Below are 23,321 nucleotides of genomic sequence, written 5' to 3'. Positions count from 1 at the left end.
GGCGGGGGGTGGGCTCGCGTGGCGTCACGTTAAAGTGGTCTGGTGTTGGTCACGGGCTGTGGCGGGGGGTGTCGGCCTCCTGGCCGTAGTTCCTGGTTGTCGACCACATGGACTGGGGGGGATGTCCGAGCCCTCTACTCCTCCTACTTATAGCACACACAGTCACACATATATAAGACTTTGGGGATTGTCCTGCGGGGAGGCATGGCGGAGGGATGAGGATGCCTCCTTTGGGGCTCCAGTCCTCCTGTCTTGTCCCCTGCTCGTCCATCCCTCAATCTTAGCTGCATATTAGACACTTAGGATTTGGGGGGCTCGGCTTGGTTGGGACCCACCATGACCTTGATGTCCCCCAATTTTAATCGCGTTATTAGTTCCCACAAGCATACATATCTCACTCACGCTACAGTACACACATCAATAGGGACTGGAGGTCGTCTGTAACGGCTGACCTCCTAATTTTAACTACACAGTAGACACTCTGGGGGCCTTGTACACATGCATGGGGGGGTTGGGGTTCGGCGCACCCCTCATTGCCTCGTCGGCCGGCGGGGACTGCGATCTGGTGGCCTGCCAGGCTTTTATTCATTTATTATTACTATTTTTTTATGTATTTATTATTTTTATTTTTATTATTTACTTTTAATTTTTTTTAATTTTTTTATTTATTTATTTATTTTAAATCTTATTATTTATTTGTGTGTGGCGTCGCGCGAGTCTCGCATCGCTGTGGGGTTTCTGTTGGTGACTTGATGTGGTTGCCACCATGGTACATTTTTATTTGACTTTGTACCTTTTGTTTTCCCACTCTTTTAGTGCTCTTGTGGGCATTATCCTTTCCATCCTTTGTAACTGAGCTACTGTGTGGAACAATTTCCCTTGTGGATCAATAAAGTTTGTCTAAGTCTAAGTCTAAGTCTAATTTAAAAGCCCTCACAAGTCGTATCACTTTAGCGCAGAGAACATTCTAGAACACGGGCGTCAAACATGTTTTCACTGAGGTTCCACTTGGTAGTTATGGCTGCTTGTAACTGCCAATAATGTATGATTTTGCCTATGCATGTGAATATTAAACATATTTTTTACCTACACTGTAAAAATGTTTTAAATAAAATAAAATTGATTTTAACGTAAAAAAAATACAACTGTCAACTCAATCACCAGAATGTTACTGTAAAATGTAAGGTGGTTTTGACAATATACTACTGAAAATGGAAAAAAAACTTAACCACTGTTTTTTTTTTTTAATTCTGGCAACTGAGCTGCCGGTTTTTACCATAAAAAATGTGGTACCGTTATTTCTATTTACAGTAATACACTGTGAAAACAACAACTGTAGAGTTTATAGTAAAAAAAAAAAAAAAGGCAGCTCAGTTGACATAATTTTACCGTAAAAACAAGTTTATTTCCCATCTACAGTAATAGGCTGTAAAAGCCCAGAAATGTTACCGTAAAATGTAACGTCATTTTGGATGGATGACTTTCTTTGAAATAACAAGTTTTATTTGGACAAAAAAATTTTTGCCAAGTATAATGATATAATATTTTTCTACAACACTGGATGATATTAAAGTTTAAAAGGCATACAACTTAATGCAGTACATATATTTTTGTCTGTCAAAATGGAACAAAAATTAATACATTTAAGGTAATTTATTTGACAATATTTGCAGACGTTTGCGGGCCATATAACATGAGGTGACGGGCCCTAAGTTTGACACCTGCGTTGGAGAACGCTGTGATGTTAGCAAACAAACATGGCCTACCTGGCACAGGTGAAGTTCCAAAGGAGTCATTTCCTTTTCGCACTCAATGGAGCGACTCCTGTGTTTCAGGTGACTATGTCACACAACAGGAGGAGGAAAATAGTCACTTAATTGCTCGTCAACACTGTCACTTAGCACCTGTATCATCACGTCTTGTCCAGCTAGCATGGACACAAACGTTGTGAGCTCACAACAAAACTGAAGGAGCTTCAAACACTTGCAGCAATTCTACTTTGCTGAATTATTTTCCGGTCTGAGGTTCAATTCTCGTGTAAAAAAGGATGTCGCTGCCTCTGCTAATTACTCCGAATTCAACAAAGACACGTCTCAATCACCTCATCAGGTGATAACAAATCACAGAGTTAGTGTTTACTCACGCTTGCAGGTGTCATTCATGTGTTTAGTACAATGACATATGGTGTGTAACATCTAAACACATGTTGTTTCATACACTACATTGCCAAAAGTATTTGGCCACCTGCCTTGACTCACATATGATCTTGAAGTGTCATCCCATTCCTAACCCGTAGGGTCCAATATGACCTTTTGCAGCTATTACAGCTTCAACTCTTCTGGTAAGGCTGTCCACAAGGTTGTGGAGTGTGTTTATAGGAATTTTCCACCATTCTTCCAAAAGCGCATTGGTGAGGTCCCACACTGATGTTGGTGGAGAAGGCCTGGCTCTCAGTCTCCGTCCTAATTCATCCCAAAGGTGTTCTATCGGGTTCAGGTCAGGACTCTGTGCAGGTCAGTCAAGTTCATCTACATCAGACTGTTAGAATAATTACTGTATGTATAAGTTATCACACAACTCTTATGCTTAAAGGCCGTTGCTATAGTTAATATCAATGGTGCTGAAGTTGTACTTTTCTATCTGTGCAAAGACAAAATGTGTGGTCTTGCTTTGCAAGTTTTCTCTTGTCAACAGTTTGGTTCCAGACCCTGCCTGCTGACAACCAAGGACGGACATCGAGTACCTCGGCGCGGACGGGACAGAGACAGGGCGAGATCACGAGTGTCAGTACATTTCCATTCTGAATAATCATGTATTGTGTCTACTGGGGCTGCTTGCAGCCTCAGCGATGTTAACTAGGGACCTCCCAAATAAATAGAGGAGCACGTGGGACTGTACCTTAGAGTGAAGGGGGAAACTGTAACTGAGTGTACAGCCCAATACGTCTCTCCTTATGAGTAAAATTCAACTCTGTCTCTGCTTTATTCCTTCTTCTTGTCTTGTGTAATAGATAGTTCGGTGTTTGAATGGACCTTTCTTTGTGCAGTGGTGCACAGTCATGTTGGAAGAGGAAGGGGCCCGCTCCAAACTGTTCCCACAAGGTTGGGAGCATGGAATTGTCCAAAATGTTTTGGTATCCTGGAGCATTCAAAGTTCCTTTCACTGGAACTAAGGGGCCAAGCCCAACTCCTGAAAAACAACCCCACACCATAATACCTCTGCTGACCCCTCTCTGTCAGTTTACGTAGCCTACCACTTTGTGGCTGAGTTGCTGTTGTTCCCAAACTCTTCCATTTTCTTATAATAAAGCCGACAGTTGACTTTGGAATATTTAGGAGCGATGAAATGTCATGACTGGATTTGTTGCACAGGTGGCATCCTGTGACAGTTCCACGCTGGAAATCACTGAGAGCGGCCCATTCGTTCACAAATGTTTGTAGAAACAGTCTCTATATTTTATAATTTTCCATTATTTCACCTTTCAAGGCATTCTTAAACCTTAAAGAACTACATGTCTTCAACTCCTCACAGAGCCTCTTCCACCATTTAACTCCTAAATCTGAAATACATTTGTATTTTATATTCCTTCTTACTTTACCTATTTCAAAAATCAATATCCCCGTAAATTATAGTTTTCTCCTCTTAATTTAAATAACCTAAGAATACAAGCCGGAAGGCTGTTGTTCTTTACTCCAAATATAATTTCCATTGCTTTTAAAAACACAATATCTGAACATTTTAACACATTAGAACTTATGAATAATGGATTGATATGTTCATAGTAGCACGCTTTGTGTATTATTCTAATAATACACAATTCAATTCTATTATTTTTGCTTTGTTTGAGGTGTTTCACACCTGACCTCATTATACATTATAAATGTAACAATGCAAATATTTCACTGGATACAGTTGGCTACGTCAGCAACCACAATCAGGTAATACAAAAATACCTGAAGTTGAGGGCAGCATTTTTAGGTGATATTGAAAAAGAGATTAATTGTATGAATTCAGGATCAAAATCAATTAATCGCTCATTTCTTTTTGATCGCTTAACAGCTCTACTTTTTTTTCTTCAACTTGTTTGAAGGAAGCGATGACAAATGTGAACCAAATAAATAGCCCAGATTTAGTTGACTATATTTCACTGTCAGCATTCTCATGAAGTTACCATAGTCGTGGTTTGCATTTATTTTCAGAAATATACAGTCCAACATGTGGCGTCAGAATGAAAACATCTGCCATGAAACCGAGTTGACTTGAACGTACACTATATTGCCAAAAGTATTTGGCCACGTGCCTTTCCTCACATATGAACTTGAAGTGCCATCCCATGGAATTGTCCAAAATTAGGGATGTCCGATAATGGCTTTTTGCCGATATCCGATATTCCGATAATGTCCAACTCTTTAATTACCGATACCGATATCAACCGATACATACAATTGTGGAATTAACACATTATTATGCCTAATTTAGACAGCCAGGTATGGTGAAGATAAGGTACTTTAAAAAAAAAAAAAAAAAAAAAAAAAAAGATAAATAGATGAAAAACATTTTCTTTAATAAAAAAAAGAAAGTAAAACAATATAAAAACAGTTACATAGAAACTAGTAATGAATGAAAATGAGTAAAATTAACTGTTAAAGGTTAGTACTATTAGTGGACCAGCAGCACGCACAATCATGTGTGCTTACAGACTGTATCCCTTGCAGACTGTATTGATATATATTGATATATAATGTAGGAACCAGAACATTAATAATAGAAAGAAACAACCCTTTTGTGTGAATGAGTGTGAATGAGTGTAAATGGGGGAGGGAGGTTTTTTGGGTTGGTGCACTAATTGTAAGTGTATCTTGTGTTTTTTATGTTGATTTAATAAAAAAACAAAAACAATACCGATAATTTCCGATACTACATTTTAACGCATTTATCGGTCGATAATATCGGCAGGCCGATATTATCGGACATCTCTATCCAAAATGTTTTGGTATCCTGGAGCATTCAAAGTTCCTTTCACTGTAACTAAGGGGCCAAGCCCAACTCCTGAAAAACCAACCCCACAACATCATTCCTCCTCCACCAAATTTCACACTCGACACAATGCAGTCCGAAATGTAGTGTTCCCCAGGCAACTTCCAAACCCAGACTGGTCCATCAGATTGCCAGATGGAAAAGTGTGACTCATCAGTCCAAAGAAGGTGTCTCCACTGCTCTAGAGTCCAGTGGCGACGTGCTTTACACCACTGCATCCCACGCTTTGCATTGGACTTGGTGATGTATGGCTTAGATACAGCTGATCGGCCATGGAAACCCATTCCATGAAGCTCTCTGCGTACTGTACATGGGCTAATTGCAAGGTCACATGAAGTTTGGAGCTCTGTAGCAACTGACTGTGCAGAAAGTCTTTGCACTATGCTGACCCCTCTCTGTCAGTTTACGTGGCCTACCACTTGGTGGCTGACTTGCTGTTGTTCCCAAACCCTTCACTTTTCTTATAATAAAGTTGACTTTGGAATATTTAGGAGCGAGGAAATTTCACGACTGGATTTGTTGCACAGGTGGCATCCTATGACAGTACCACGCTGGAAATCGCTGAGAGCGGCCCATTCTTTCACAAATGTTTGTAGAAACAGTCTCCATGCCTAAGTGCTTGATTTTATACACCAAGTGATTAGGACACCTGATTCTCCTCATTTGGATGGGTGGCCAAATACTTTTGGCAATATAGTGTATCTCCACTTGTTCCAACCACAGTCCACCTCATGACTGCAAGGAGGAGAACATCTTCTAACTCCAGATATAATTTTCCCCTTAAAAAATGTAAATTTAAGCTGATGATGTCCAAGGTCAGTCTGGGTCCAAGGAAACAAAACAGTGCTGTCTGCTAGTCACACTCACTACGTTTTCATGTGCTAAACTTAGTCAGATTTCTCAAATAGTTAGTTTTTTTGTATTTTCTGTGAAGTCCAAGTCTCCATGAACACTCTCTAATGCAGGGGTGACCATTAGGTGGATGGCGAGCTAGTGGTGGATGGTGGAGGGTGTGTCAGTCCATCACCAGCCAGGCATTAAAAATAGAGCTAAAAATGAGTGATCATCAATCTTCACCAAGACGTGACTTTGGTCACTTGATTGACATTCACGGCACCCGAGGGTCTTGTGAGATGACGCTGGCTGCTGCCAGATCATTATTAAGAAAAAATGACCCACAGGAAGGCCAGAAACACTTTTTTATTTCGACAGACTCTCGCGCCGTACCTGCCGTCAAAACTCTAAAGACCGACTGCGCAGTTCCTGTCTTCCCAATAAAAGCCCTGCTACATCCTGACTGTGCTAACAAAATAAGAGTCTCAGAGAGCTAGCACACACAAGCTAGCAAGCTACGGAGTTTGCCGCCAATGTATTTCTTGTAAAGTGCATAAAAAGGAGAATGGAAGCTGGACAAACTTTCATGTGGTATTGGACAGAAAGGAGGACTGTTGTGTTTTATCATTTCCCTACCTTCTCTTTTATGGTGTCTGTTTTTCTTCAGTTCATTAGTCCCCAGCGAGGCACACCTGCAACCATTTACAACCGAGGAGTGTTTAAGCTCGTCACCCACAGCTGGGTCTTGCCGGTTATTTTATCCTGTAACTCCCACGTACATGCGCCTTCTTCGCCTCGTCAAGTCCTGGTACGTTACCTCTCCTTAGTCCTGTAATTCCTCACCTCTGTATGTTTGTTTTCCTAGCCTCTTTGAGCTAAAGAGGACTTTGTGCTGTGCCTAGTGCGCCCTGGCTTTTCCCCTGCCGACCACTGAGGAACCTGTTTTTGTTGGTAATTCATTGATTGATTGATTGATTGAAACTTGTATTAGTAGATTGCACAGTGAAGTACATATTCCGTACAATTGACCACTAAATGGTAACACCCGAATACAATTTTTAACTTGTTTAAGTCGGGGTCCACCTGATTCATGATACAGATGTATACTATTTTCATAATACAGTTATCACACAAGATAATCATCAGAGTATATACATTGAATTATTTACATTATTTACAATCCGGGGTGTGGAGGGGGACGGGGGGTTTAGGTTTGGTTGGTATCAACACTTCAGTCATCAACAATTGCATCATCAGAAAAATGGATATTGAAACAGTGTAGGGCTGACTTGGTAGGATATGTACAGCAGGTAGTGGACATAGAGAGAGAGATCAGAAATTATAAGAAAAAGTGTTTACATTTGATTATTTACAATCCGAAGAGGTATGATGAGGAAGGGAGGGTGTTAGTTTAGGGTTGAAGTTGCCTGGAGGTGTTCTTTTAGTGCGGTTTTGAAGGAGGATAGAGATGCCCTTTCTTTTACACCTGTTGGGAGTGCATTCCATATTGATGTGGCATAGAAGGAGAATGAGTTAAGACCTTTGTTAGTTCGTAATCTGGGTTTAACGTGGTTAGTGGAGCTCCCTCTGGTGTTGTGGTTATGGCGGTCATTTACGTTAAGGAAGTAGTTTGACATGTTCTTCGGTATCAGGGAGGAGTAGCGGATTTTATAGACAAGGCTCAGTGCAAGTTGTTTTACTCTGTCCTCCAGAGGTGGGACCAAGTCATTGTTTTGCAAGTCACAAGTAAGTCTCAAGTCTTTGCCCTCAAGTCCGAGTCAAGTCCCGAGTCAAGACAGGCAAGCCCCGAGTCAAGTCAAAAGTCAAGACTGCAAAGTCTCAAGTCAAGTCCTAAGTCCTGCATTTTGAGTTTTGAGTCCTTTCAAGTCCTTTTAACCATAGACTAATATATTAACACAGATTGTGTATGCTTTTCAAACGCTGTATTTATTTATTAAAACAAGTGCATTTTAAATTGCAGGAAAGAAAATTGTGCTGACATTGCACTTTATAATAGCACTATTAACCAGTCATTTTAAACATTAACTCATTCCTTTACAGAACAAACACATTGAAAAATAAAGTGCAAATGTACTTATTTGTACAAAAGTGTTAACATTGAAAAAACATGACATATACGTGAACATAACAAAAAAGTTGTACTTTTTATATGTCAGGGCCCTATGCTGCATTGCATTTGCAAAAGACCAAATTAGCCAAGAGTCTGTCAGTCATTTGTGCACGATGGGGGCGTAGTATGATGCCACCATGGCTGAAAACTCGCTCCACTGCAGCACTGGAGGCAGGCACTGCCAAGACTCTCATGGCCACTCGGAACAGCGAAGGAAGAGTCTTCATGTTCAATGCCCAGAACAAAAGGGGGGAGAGAGTTGTTTTGGGTTGGTGCACTACTTGTAAGTGTATCTTGTGTTTTTAATTAAAAAAAGAAAAAAAGAAAAAATTATTTTTTGTGCGGCCCGATACCAATCGATCCACGGACCAGTACCGGGCCGCGGCCCGGTGGTTGGGGACCACTGAGGTAAACAACCAACAGTATGTCAGAAAGCTAGCTAAAACGGTACACATATTCATAATATAGTATACATTTTAACTGACCTTTATTTTACTATTTTTGTCTTTTTTTAGGTGGCTAAAATACGCGGTGCTGCTGACCGCCGTCTAACGTTACGTGTGATATATTGACTAACGTAACCCTGCTTAAAAAAAATCATTGAACAAAAAGTATGAATAAGGTAGTGAACTGCAACAGATTCCCGTGTTTGCAATAACGTTATAACGTTAGCAGCGAGTTTACAGCCTCACTGATTTAACTACACAGCAAATAAAAGTCACGTTACTTAGCCAATAAACGTTATCTTACATTCAAAACTTACCGTTCTTTGTGCAACTTCAAATGCCGGACGAAGTTGGAAGTTGTTGCCTCTCCATCAGTAATTTTTGAACCGCATGTGTTGCATACTGCAAACCGTTTTGTGTTGACCACCTCGTAATTTTTATACCCAAACAAAATTATTTTAGGTATCATTTTTTGTTCACTGGCGTGTGGTTTGGACATGTCTTCTTCGTTGGTTGTCCTGCAATTTGATTGGATGAATGCTGTGTGATGAAAACAAAGTAGATCTAATTTGATTGGCTGTTGTACTGAGACCACACCAGCTGACACACGCAACGCTGATAGACAAGTACACAATGAAAAATACGGAGCGCTCCCGAATAACTTTTTCATCTTTGGGTTTTGGGGAAAGTAGCAAGTCATGTCAAGTCAGGTCAATTCAAAAGGCTCAAGTCCAAGTGAAGTCACAAGTCATTGATGTTAAAGTCTAAGTCGAGTTGCAAGTCTTTTTACATTTTGTCAAGTCGAGTCTAAAGTCATCAAATTCATGACTCGAGTCTGACTCGAGTCCAAGTCATGTGACTCGAGTCCACACCTCTGCTGTCCTCCACCCTGAGCCAGCCTACTTTGGAGAAGTGGGTAGGAGTGAGGTGTGATCTGGGGTGGAGGTCTAGAAGTAATCTGACTAGCTTGTTCTGGGATGTTTGGAGTCTAGATTTGAGGGTTTTGGAGGTGCTAGGGTACCAGGAAGTACATGGTGTGCACTTCTGCCCCATCGCCTTTTGTTACATTTTTGGACATATTAAATGTTTCCCTTTTTGTTATTCAACCTTGCCTCCCGTCTCTGCATCCCGGGGTCACCCCCTTGATCAGTACTTAACAGACTTTTTTTCACCTCCATTTGAAAATGTGGACGTTTTCATCACTACTGTCTGATTCCAATCAATGCAAGACATCACAATCACACCAACTTATATTCTTGTCTTCATGAAAGAAACATGCTTGTATTATCATTAAAAACCTTTCACTTGGTAACCTCTCATAAATAAATAAATACATTATACATACATATACATATATATATATATATATATATATATATATATATATATATATATATATATATATATATATATATATATATATATATATATATATATATAAATGTACAGTCATGGTAAAAAGTGTACATACACTTGTAAAGAACATAATGTCATGGCTGTCTTGAGTTTCCAAACATTTCTGCAACTCTTATTTTCTTGTGATAGAGTGATTGGAGCACATACTTGTTGGTCACAAAAAACATTCATGAAGTTTGGTTCTTTTATGAATTTATTATGGGTCTACTGAAAATGTGAGCAAATCTGATGGGTCAAAAGTACAGCAACACACATGATCAATTTTGGTGATGTAGAAAAGTTACAATCAAATTAGCTTCATGGCATGGCCTCTTAACTTCATGTGAGTGATTATGATTGACGGCACCTGTTGACTTCTCTGAGCCCATTTAAATAGGGCTCATGTGATGCAGTCATTAGACTCGGTTACAAACGCGACAATGGGAAAGTCAAAGGAACTCAGTACAGATCTGAAAAAAGCAAATCATTGACTTGAACAAGTCAGGAAAGTCACTTGGAGGCTTAATGGCCCAAGAGCAACTGTGCAGACAATTGATGGTAAGTATAAAGTGCATGGCACAGTTTTGTCACTGCCGCGATCATAAAGAAAATGCCAGCTATCACCTACTGCTGAGAGAAAATTGGTCAGGATGATTGAGAGTCAGCCGAGAACCACCAAAAAGCAGGTCTGCAATGAATTGGAAGCTGCTGGAACACAGGTGTCAGTGTCCACAGTCAAGCGTGTTTTGCATTGCCATGGACTGAGAGGCTACCATGCAAGAAGGAATCCCTTGCTCCAGAAGCCACACCTTAAGGCTCATCTGAAGTTAGCTGCTGATCACATGGACAAAGATAAGACCTTCTGGAGGAAAGTTCTGTGGTCAGATGAAACAAAAATTGAGCTGTTTGTCCACAATACCCAGCAATATGTTTGGAGGAGAAAAGGTGAGGCCTTTAATCCCAGGAACACCATGCCCAATGTCAAGCATGGTGGTGGTAGTTTTATGCTCTGGGCCTGTTTTTCTGCCAATGGAACTGGTGCTTTAAATGGAACAATGAAAAAGGAGGATTACCTCCAAATTCTTCAGGACAAGCTAAAATCATCAGCCCGGAGGTTGGGTCTTGGGCGCAGTTGGGTGTTCCAACAGGACAATGACCCCAAACACATGTCAAAAGTGGTAAAGAAATTACTAAATCAGGCTAGAATTAAGGTTTTAGCATGGCCTTCCTAAAGTCGGAAGACAATGCTGAAGAAACAAGTCCATGTCAGAAAACCAACACATTTAGCTGAACTGCACCAATTTTGTCAAGAGGAGTGGTCAAAAATTCAAGCAGAAGCTTATGGATGGCTACCAAAAGCGCCTTATTGCAGTGAAACTTGCCAAGGGACATGTAAGCAAATATTAACATTGCTGTATGTATACTTTTGACCCAGCAGATTTGCTCACATTTTCAGTAGACCCATAATAAATTCATAAAAGAAGCAAACTTCATGAATGTTTTTTGTGACCAACAAGTATGTGCTCCAATCACTCTATCACAAACAAATAAGAGTTGTAGAAATTATTGGAAACTCAAGACAGCCATGACATTATGTTCTTTACAAGTGTATGTACACCTTTGACCATGACTGTATATATATATATATATATATATATATATATATATATATATATATATATATGCACACAAATATATTATTTTAAATTATTTAACTTAATATGGCCCATGAGTTAACTAGTTTTAAGGACCCCTCTTAAAACTTTTTTTTAGACATAATTCAGCTTATTCCCACTGCCACCAGCATCAGTGTTGTGACAGAGTGACACCTCCTTTTGGCCGTGGCTACATAAAATCTTTGTGCCACACGGCCCTATTGTTGTTGTTGCTCTGTCAGTCAAGCACAAGAAGAGAAGACAGTAACATTAGAGTTCAAAAATTACATAAACACAATTACAAAAACATGACACTTAATATTACAAATAATAACAAGATATAAATATAGTGCAAATTAATGAAACAAACTTTACTTTGTCTTATTGGGGTATTGTCTGTAGAATTTTGAGGACAAATTATTAAATTTTAGAGTAAGGCTGTAACATAATACAAATTGGAAAAAGTGAAGCACTGTGGACACTTTCCACATGCACTGTATATAATAAATATTCATCACAATTAACAGGATTATTGGGCAACCCTAAAAATAAAAAAAACTAAGCATAAAACATGAATGAAGCAGAATGTGTTACGAATAAGATAAAGAGAGAGTTTGAGATGTGTAATATTGTGTCCTTTGAAGACATTCAGACGTGCTCAGTTCAGCACTGAATGCCCCAGGTGAGCTCTAAAGAGAAGGTACACCTGGGTGGTTTACTCTTGCTGCAGTCACACGAGGAATTAGAAGAATGCAGTCAGGCAGTACGTGATGAGGGAGCAGCACTCGGAGGGCACGTTGCCAAAAAGCACGATATAGAAGACAAACATGTCAGTACTTAGTCTTAGTCATCAGGATAGAGATATAGCATGTCAACAACTAAGCACTAAATCACAGTCCGACTTTCAAAATAAACTATCTTTTGTAGATGTGTCTTCATTTGCTATAACTACTGACAAACCTGATATTACAGACTAGTGTTGTACCCTAACCAATATTTTGGTACTGGTACCGGTACCAAAATGTGTTTCCATACTTTTCGATACTTTTTCTAAATATAGGGGACCACAAAAAATTTCATTATTGTCTTTATTTGAACAAAAAATCTTAGGGTACATGAAACATATGATTATTATTGTAATTTAGTATACAATAGTGAACATACTAGACGACTTGTCTTTTAGTAGTCAGTAAACAAACAAAGACTCCTAATTAGTCTGCTGACGTATGCAGTAACATATTGTGTCATTTATCTACCTATTATGTTGTCTACATTATGAGGGACAAACTGTAAAAATGGATTATTCATCTATTTGTTCATTTACTGTTAATATCTGCTTATTTTCTGTTTTAACATGTTCTATCTACACTTCTGTTAAAAGGTAATAATCACTTATTCTTCTCTTCTTTGATGCTTGACATTAGTTTTGAATGATACCACACATGTAGGTATCGATCCGATACCAAGTAGTTACAGGGTCATACATTGGTTATATTCAAAGTCCTCATGTGAGCAGTGTTTTAAAATATGCATTTAAAAACAAAAAGGAAAAAGATTTTGTGATGATAACAAATATTGATGTAATCATAGTAGTATCAACTAGATACACTCTTGTACTTGGTATCATTACAGTGGATGTCAGGTGTAGACCCACCCATGGCGTTTGTTTACATCCAGGAGCGCTAGTTTGCTGTTAGCAGTGAGCTATTGCATCCTCCTACGGTGTGTAGTGAAGCATGTTTAGCTATTCCTCGTCCTCCAGTGGTAATCTTACTTGCAATAAATTTACTTTATTTGTCGCCATGGAGACAAAGATTAGTGATTTAGAAGTAGCTAAAACACTGCCGACTGGATGGATGTTAGCCGCTAGCTAGCTCCTGAGGGTGTTTTAGTGTTATAACTTCACCTTTATCTTTACTTTTTACACCAAAATGCGTCCATTCTCCCTTTTCTGTCTACACACTGTGTCTGCTTGTAAGTACTCCGTGTGTCTGCGCTGCCGAACATGCTCCTCTGCTCGTAAAACCAGCAATGTCATGACGTGATGGCACGCCGTCATACCCGTTAAAAAAATATTGGGAACCGGTACTTTTTAGTGGCAGTATAGTACCAAATATGATTCATTAGTACCGCGATACTATACTATTACCGGTATACCGTACAACCCTATTACAGACCGTAATATAAATCTTCTTCGGGCCACAACATTCTAGACGTCCAGATATCCATTATTGACCTTTACTCATCCATTTAATAACCCATAATACATGTTTTATTCCCCCACCTCCACTTCCACCAGCCACAAGCCAAATGTAACATGGGAAATCATATGTCTCAGGGAATATAGCGTCGTATTCTCCACATTGATGCTTGGGTGACTGTGGAAACAGAGATGAGCGTGGAAAAGGTCCCACTAGATTCCACCATGACATTGTTATATTATTATTTCACCAAAAAATAAAATAAAGTAAAATTAAACATATCTCAAAAGGGTAATGGAAAGAAGTATACACTTTTTTTTTACATAGTTAACTTTAACTGATATGCAGTTTCCTGTGAAGCACATTTGATCACATTCATCCGATCCACATGACTGGATAACATTCATCTGATCCCGTTCATCTGATCCACATAACTGGATCACATTCATCTGATCCACATAACTGGATCACATTCATCTGATCCACATAACTGGATCACATTCATCTGATCCACATAACTGGATCACATTCATCTGATCCACATAACTGGATTACATTCATCTGATCCACATAACTGGATTACATTCCACATAACTGGATCACATTCATCTGATCCACATAACTGGATCACATTCATCTGATCCACATAACTGGTTTATATTCCACATAACTGGATCACATTCATCTGATCCACATAAAGGGATTACATTCATCTGATCCACATAACTGGATCACATTCATCTGATCCACATAACTGGATTACATTCATCCGATCCACATAACTGGATCACATTCATCTGATCCACATAACTGGATCACATTCATCTGATCCACATAACTGGATTACATTCATCTGATCCACATAACTGGATTACATTCCACATAACTGGATCACATTCATCTGATCCACATAACTGGTTTACATTCCACATAACTGGATCACATTCATCTGATCCACATAAAGGGATTACATTCATCTGATCCACATAACTGGATCACATTAATCTGATCCACATAACTGGATTACATTCATCCGATCCACATAACTGGATTACATTAATCTGATCCACATAACTGGATTACATTAATCTGATCCACATAAGTGGATCGCATTCATCTGATCCACATAACTGGATTACATTAATCCGATCCACATAACTGGATCACATTCATCTGATTCACATAACTGGATCCCATTCATCTGATCCACATAACTGGATCACATTCATCTGATCCACATAACTGGATTACATTCCACATAACTGGATCACATTCATCTGATCCACATAACTGGATTACATTAATCTGATCCACATAACTGGATTACATTCCACATAACTGGATCACATTAATCTGTTCCACATAACTGGTTTACATTCCACATAACTGGATCACATTCATCTGATCCACATAACTGTATTACATCCATCTGATCCACATAAAGGGATTACATTCATCTGATCTACATAACTGGACTACATTCATCTGATCCACATAACTGGATCACATTCATCTGATCCACATAACTGGATTACATTCATTCGATCCACATAACTGGATCACATTCATCTGATCCCATTCATCTGATCCACATAACTGGATTACATTCATTCGAGCCACATAACTGGATCACATTCATCTGATCCCATTCATCTGATCCACATAACTGGATTACATTCATTCAATCCACATAACTGGATCACATTCATTTGATCCAATTCATCTGATCCACATAACTGGATCACATTCATCTGATCCACATAACTGTATCACATTCATCTGATCCACATAACTGGATCACATTAATTTGATCCACATAACTGGATGACATTCCACATAACTGGATCACATTCCACATAACTGGATCACATTCATCTGATCCACATAACTGGATTATATTAATCTGATCCACATAACTGGATTACATTCCACATAACTGGATCACATTCATCTAATCCACATAACTGGATTATATTAATCTGATCCACATAACTGGATTACATTCCACATAACTGGATCACATTCATTTGATCCACATAATTGGATTATAGTAATCTGATCCACATACCTGGATTACATTCCACATAACTGGATCACATTAATCTGATCCACATAACTGGATTACATCCATCTGATCCACATAAAGGGATTACATTCATCTGATCCACATAACTGGATTACATTCATCTGATCCACATAACTGGATTACATTCATCTGATCCACATAACTGGATTACACTCATCTGATCCACATAAATGGATCACATTCATTTTATCCACATAACTGTATCACATTAATCTGATCCACATAACTGGATCACATTCATCTGATCCACATAACTGGATTACATTCATCTGATCCACATAACTGGATCACATTCATCTGATTCACATAACTGGATTACATTCATCTCATCCACACAACTGGATCACATTCATCTGATTCACATAACTGGATTACATTCATCTCATCCACACAACTGGATCACATTCATCTGATCCACATAACTGGATTATGGATTCATCTGATCCACATAACTGGATTAACCCAGACAATAAGTCAATATATCATCAAGTCATTGAAAAGAAGACTAGACTTCACTATTCCCAACCTAAATATTATATTTGTACAATTTTTTCAAATGTTTGAACAGAGTTAGAGTCCATCACTCAGGCTGGTCCATGCTTTCAGTCCACAGACTGAGACACAAAAACTTTTCCTTGTGCTAAAGTGCTAAAGTGTGTTTACATGTTGCCCTTCCTCTGAGGTTACACCCCACGTCTCTTTCTATGAATCAACTTTGAATATTTGCAGGCAATCGATAATTTCTTGCTTTAAACAACATAAACCCTGTCAATCATTCTACTAAATCAAGAAGTTTGAAAAGTTTTGAACCTTAGAAAGAAGCTATTTATGTGCTGCTTGAAGCCCACATTATGAACCATTCCAAATGTGTGTAAGAGGACAAAAGCCTTCTGACAGTCTTTCCCTGTGCAAAGACAAACCCCTCAGCATCCACATCAACCTGACATCACATTCCTGCAGAGAAATCAGTTTTGCATCAGAGAGTGGTGCTCTAATAAGTAAGAGTGGTACTCTAATAAGTAGGAGTGGTACTCTAATGCAGTGTTTTTCAAACTTTTTTGAGCCAAGGCACATTTTTTTGCGTTGAAAAAATCCGAAGGCACACCACCAGCAGAAATCATTAAAAAAACAAAACTTTATTTCACAGTAAGAAGTCGTTGTCGCAATTGTTGGATACGACTTTAAAGCATAACCAAGCATGCATCACTATAGCTCTTGTCTCAAAGTAGGTGTACTGTCACCACCTGTCACATCACACCCTGACTTATTTGGACTTGTTTGCTGTTTTCCTGTGTGTAGTGTTTTACTTCTTGTCTTGCGCTCCTATTTTTGTTGTCTTTTTCTTTTTTTGGGGGTATTTTCCTGTAGCAGTTTCATGTCTTCCTTTGAGCGATATTTCCCGCATCTACTTTGTTTTAGCAATCAAGACTATTTCACTTGTTTTTATCCTTCTTTGTGGGGACATTGTTGGGATGTACATTGTGGACGCCGTATTTGTTCCGCTGTAAGTCTTTGCTGTCGTCCAGCATTCTGTTTTTGTTTACTTTGTAGCCAGTTCAGTTTTAGTTTCGTTCTGCATAGCCTTCCCTAAGCTTAAATGCCTTTTCTTAGGGGCACTCATCTTTTGTTTATTTTTGGTTTAAGCATTAGATACCTTTTTACTTGCACGCTGCCTCCCGCTGTTTCCGACATCTACAAAGCAACTAGCTACCGGCTGCCACCTACTGATATGGAAGAGTATTACACGGTTACTCTGCCGAGCTCTAGACAGCACCGACACTCAACAACAACACATCATTTGCAGACTATAATTGCTGGTTTGCAAACAATATTTTTAACCCAAATAGGTGAAATTAGATAATCTCCCACGACACACCAGACTGAATCTCACGGTGCACAGTGGTTGAAAAACACTGATCTAATAAGTAAGAGTGGTACTCTAATAAGCAACAGTCCTCTCATACGGACTATACCATACATCTAACAGCAGCTTTTCATACTGACTACACCATGAATCTGATCCTGATCCCTCCTTCACAGGGGTCAAGAGTGAGGGATCCTCCCAAGGTCAAGACAGACTTGCAGGTCTTCAGACCAGCATGCATGTAGTCCACAAATGTTGGTGTGAAATGGTGAAGTCCACCAGTGCAGTTCTTGACAGTGTAATCAGGGACATGTTTGTGACCGTTTACATTTCAAACTGAAACCAACTTCTTTGTCCCTTTTTTTTACCCTTCAGCCACCTTGTTAACTTGCTTGCATTCATCAACTTGTAGTGAGTCAGTGGAGTTATGTCCCTGAGGGCCACTTCCAGCTGACTGGGGGGCTCTTAACCCGCCGCCCCTTGACCTTTGCAAACTAGACAAACCTGTCACCTTAATGATTTATCTCCATGAAATGCAGACTAAACCAGACCTGGGCAAAATAGGGCCCGCGGGCCACATGCGGCCCATTAAGATTTTCAATCTGGCCCACCGGACATCATTTTTTTAGACCTTTAACATCAAAAGTGTAATTGCCATTATGATGTGCAGTGATGTTTTTAAGTCTTGAACTATAGAAAGTATTTCAATGGTTGAAATCTGCACTTTTGAGTTATTACTTTTGTATATATTGTTTTTCAAATCACCTGACATGTATACTGTGTATAAGTACATAATTTATCAATTTTTTTAACGTACTTTTTTATACACATGTTACAGGTTATATATCTTTTTATTATTGAATGTATCAAATGTGATGAATATTTAATGGACCACAATGGAAACAAGCCTTTTGGCTTTTTGTGACATCCATTTGTCTTTTTAAAGCATGACATGGATTCAATTATTTAAGATGTCTATAAACTTCTCAATCAATCAATCAATTACGCTAATCTAGGTCACAGCAGCTCAGACCAGGAACAAAGCAGAGTGGTTTGTTTTCAGAGCAGCCAGCCCCAAACACATGTGTCAGAAACAGATGCAGAAGCAAATGTTTATGACAAATTTCTGCGTAAAAGTGATAATATATCATATTGTAGGTGTTTATTACACTTTGCATTCATATTTTGCTGTTTGTTACATTTTTGTTGTGTTTTGCTTGATTGTAAAAGATCCACAACTATGGAGGACCTGGTCTGAGAAGTAAAATATGTTCATATTTTATTAATATTCACTGTTTTATTGTTCATAGTTAATATTGTAAATCCCACTTTCTTTATTTTCATATACATTTTGGGCGTACCATTCAGTAAAAAACTGTAAAATTCCATTTCTTTTTTTTTGAGGTGGTCTGTCATAACTTTTTTAGAACTCTATGGGATATTGTGACTTTTGGTATTAGTGTTCCTGAACAAAAGGGAGCCAAACACACATACTGTACAGCTAAATATGTATACATCATTTATACACACATACTGTACAGTTACAAAATGTATGTATCAATTATACACACATACTGTACAGTTAAAATATGTATGTATCAATTATACACACATACTGTACAGCTACATGTGTATATATCATTTATACAAACATACTGTACAGCTAAATGTGTATATATAATATATACACACATACTGTACAGCTAAATATGTATGTATCATTTATACACACATACTGTACAGCTAAATGTGCATACATCATTTATACACACATACTGTACAGCTAAATGTGTATATATCATTTATACACACATACTGTACAGCTAAATGTGTATATATAATATATACACACATACTGTACAGCTAAATGTGTATGTATCATTTATACACACATACTGTACAGCTAAATGTGTATATATCATTTATACACACATACTGTACAGCTAAATGTGTATATATAATATATACACACATACTGTACAGCTAAATGTGTATGTATCATTTATACACACATACTGTACAGCTAAATGTGTATATATCATTTATACACACATACTGTACATACACATGTGTATATATCATTTATACACACATACTGTACAGCTAAATGTGTATATATCATTTATACACACATACACATTAGCCCCCCAGACACATTTTTTCTCTCAATGTGGCCCCCGAGTCAAAATGTTTGCCCAGCTCTGGACTAGACAAAACATTCAGTGCATCAAAGTATTGATACCACTCATTTCATTTTGTACTGCATGACACAATAATCAATAAATGCATGCTTATTTTGGAAACAGGAGAGCATAACTTTCATGTATAAATGATCCCATTCTATTAAAATAATATCTACATCCCGTAACTAAAAATGTGTTATGATATAACCCAGGGCCTTTGGTTTTCTTCTGAGAGCCACTTTTACAAAATAAAACTAATCATTTTTTTCCGTCCAAACAAAACGCTTGTTTTGCCAGCGCATGAACTAAAGGTTGGTATATCCACAACTCACGTTTTGGTTTAAAAATGCCTTTATATCTTGAGCAGATTTTTTTCCCTCACTATTGGAGCTACTTTTTGCTGGCCGCCTCACCAATGCTCCAAAAAACATGGTAATGGTAAATGCTGAAAGGGTTATACTTTTTGGGTTATAGCACTTTTCTACCTTCAAGGTACTCAAAGCGCTGTGACACTAGAACTAGAAAATAGCATGGCCATATTATTCTCTTTGTTCTCCCAGGATGTTTTACATCCATTTTCTACCGCTTGTCCCTTTTTGGGGTCACGGGGGGTGCTGGAGCCTATCTCGGCTGCACTTGGGCGGACTTTAAGGCCATCAGTGGTCTGACCCCAGCATATTTGAACTGTTGGTGCTCATCTTTACACAAACTTTGAAAGTACCAAGGATGAGACTTAAAAAAATGGGGTGATCGTTCTTTTTCCACATCCGTACCCACGTTATGGAACTACCTCCCACCTGAGTTGCGAGCCATCACGGAGCTGGAATCTTTTAGATCGCAACTAAAAACATATTTGTTTAAATTGGCTTTTAACAAACAATTGCTATAAGTATTTATTATTACTGTTTTAATATGCGTGATTTTACTTGCTTTTAACTTGCTGGTCCTTTAAAGCACGTTGCGCACCATTGTGATGTTGGAAGGTGCAAATAAACCTTGATGATTGATTGATTGATTGATACTTTGACAAAAAAAAGATCTTATGTTGTATTTGTATGACTGGCAACATTTGAATTGTTTAGGAAGCCGAGCTCCACTCAAATAATGCGGCCATTATTCTTATGCTATTTTGTGATAGTTTGTCATTAAATACAGGCTTCATGTTTGAATTGAACAATTATTAAAACTACTGAGAGTTTATTTCAACGGTTGGCGAGCTCACGAGCCACTGGTTGGAGAACCCTGACATAATGGTTGATGAAGAAAGTTAAGTCAAATGCCCATCCAGAGTCATTATGAAATAAACTTCCATAACTCAATCTGAAAGGAGGCGATTTAAAGAAAGTAGTTCAAATCGTTTTCTTAGCTAGGTGTCAAACTCAAGGATCGGGGGCCACATCATTTAATTTGGCCCTGGAAAGCCTGGAAAAAATATGTATCAATAAAGTACTGTAACTTTACCAACAAAAGGTTTTCTTTCTTTCTATTTTGGGAGAAAAAAAAAAAAAAAGTACTCCATGTAATCGCAAATGATGTTCACTTAAATATTGTCTAATCATGCAAAAATATATGACCAAACATTCAAACCATTTTTTAAATAGAAATAAACACTAATAATAGAGATTGCAATGCAGGTTATCCATCAAATGGTGCAATGTAAAAGTAGCAATAGATTTCGTGGTCAAATTGTGAAATTTACTGTGGTTTTTACAGCAATTTTCTCTAAATGAAAAAAACTGTACTTTTTTTTTTTACTGTAATAAACTGAAAAAAAAATTACACTTGTTGATTTACGGTTAAAAAAAAATAAAAATAAAAAACTGGCAGCTTAGGTGCCAACATTTTACTGTAAAATTGCAGTTGTTTTTCATTTATATTAAAAAAACAAATGTAAATTTTACAGTAAAATTCTGGCAACTGAGCTGCCTTTCTTTTTTTTTCTTTTTTTTACCATAAAACAGCAGTACTGTTTTTCCATTTACAGTAACATACACTACATTTTTAGGTGAAATTATTGCAATTTACAATATTTTTTTTACATTTTAGTTTTTAAATAAGAATTTAAAAAATGTGTAATATTAGTATTCACTGTTAGACGCGGCCCTCCGGGGCCAAACATAACTGCCATGTGGCCCTCAGTGAAGACGACTATGACACCTCTGCTACAGATACCATTGTTTTAGTCATGTGGTCATGAAGATGTGATACGAGTCCTCAGCAATCACTAATTCAAAGTGTGCGATGTGAACTTTGTCATGATTTAGAACGACGGATGGCAGAGGAGAGATATATTCATCTGGATAAAACCACATCAGGATAACTCCATCCTGTTTGTAAAAGAAGCCTACAGCCACCATGTTTGACCTGTTTATGTTGACCTCCTGCATAGTTTTAATGATCTGGTTCTCATTGTTCACAAAGTTCTGCGAGTGGACACTCCGGGGCGGGTGGGTCTGTTTCCAATTCCCCCCTACCCCCCTTACCCGTCCTGAGGGACAGCACTTCCAAAGGCAAACAAATAACAATGAGACATTATTTTCAAAGTTTCTCCGATGGATCCTACTTAATGCAGAGCAACAAGCCTTCTAGAAAAGTGTCCTGATACCAACTTATCAGAGAGCACCATCACACACCCTGCATAAACAATTGTTACTGGCAAAATACGCTCATTGGTGCTCAAGTTTGCAGCTGTGCAGAATATTTCCTACCAGTTGTAAGGTTGTGGTGTGTAGTCCGGTAAGTCAGCGTGGTTGTGGGAGCCGCCAGGGGTGTGTTGCTGAAGTGCACCGACTCACAACTGCCTCTGCAATGTCCACGTCTGACGCTTCCCTTCATGTGAGCTCCACTCTCTCTCTCTCCCCAATCACTCCCTTCAGCTCGCTGGCTATCACACACCACACAGTTGCCCTGACGTGTCAACCTCCCGCAGCAGACGCCACACCAAAGTTGTGTGTGTGTGTGTGTGTGTGTGTGTGTGTGTGTGTGTCGTAACAGAGTGTGTTTGTGTCTGAGAGACAATAGCAGGAAGTGTTGCCTTAGTAGCTGACTTAAGAGGTCTTCACAGTAATATTCACTAAATACTTGTATTTATATTAGGGCTGTCAAAAATACCAGTCCTGTGATTAACCAGAAAATTAATCGAAAATTCATGTACAGTCGTGGTCAAAAGTTGACATACACTTGTAAAGAACATAATGTCATGGCTGTCTTGAGTTTCCAATACTTGTTGGTCACAAAAAACCTTCATGAAGTTTGCTTCTTTTCTGAATTTATTATGGGTCTACTGAAAATGTGAGCAAATCTGCTGGGTCAAAAGTATACATACAGCAATGTTAATATTTGCTTACATGTCCCTTGGCAAGTTTCACTGCAATAAGGCGCTTTTGGTAGCCATCCACAAGCTTCTGGCAAGCTTCTACTTGAATTGTTGACCACTCCTCTTGACAAAATTGGTCCAGTTCAGCTAAATGTGTTGGTTTTCTGACATGG

General features: G+C 38.5%; 1 protein-coding gene across 1 annotated transcript in view; it reads right to left on the bottom strand.

Annotated features, from left to right (window-relative positions):
* The window catches only part of LOC133622752 (histone deacetylase 7-like), a 156,208-nt gene extending 133,530 nt beyond the window's left edge, over positions 1–22,678 (bottom strand). The window contains exon 1 of the mRNA XM_061985687.2: positions 22,541–22,678. The gene's annotated coding sequence lies outside the window, so the exon portion shown is untranslated. The remainder of the gene's footprint in view (positions 1–22,540) is intronic.
* Between the last annotated feature and the right edge of the window lie 643 nt (positions 22,679–23,321).

Source organism: Nerophis lumbriciformis, linkage group LG23, assembly GCF_033978685.3.
Source record: "Nerophis lumbriciformis linkage group LG23, RoL_Nlum_v2.1, whole genome shotgun sequence".
Classification (NCBI taxonomy): domain Eukaryota; kingdom Metazoa; phylum Chordata; class Actinopteri; order Syngnathiformes; family Syngnathidae; genus Nerophis; species Nerophis lumbriciformis.
This window is presented reverse-complemented; position numbering and strand designations above follow the sequence as displayed.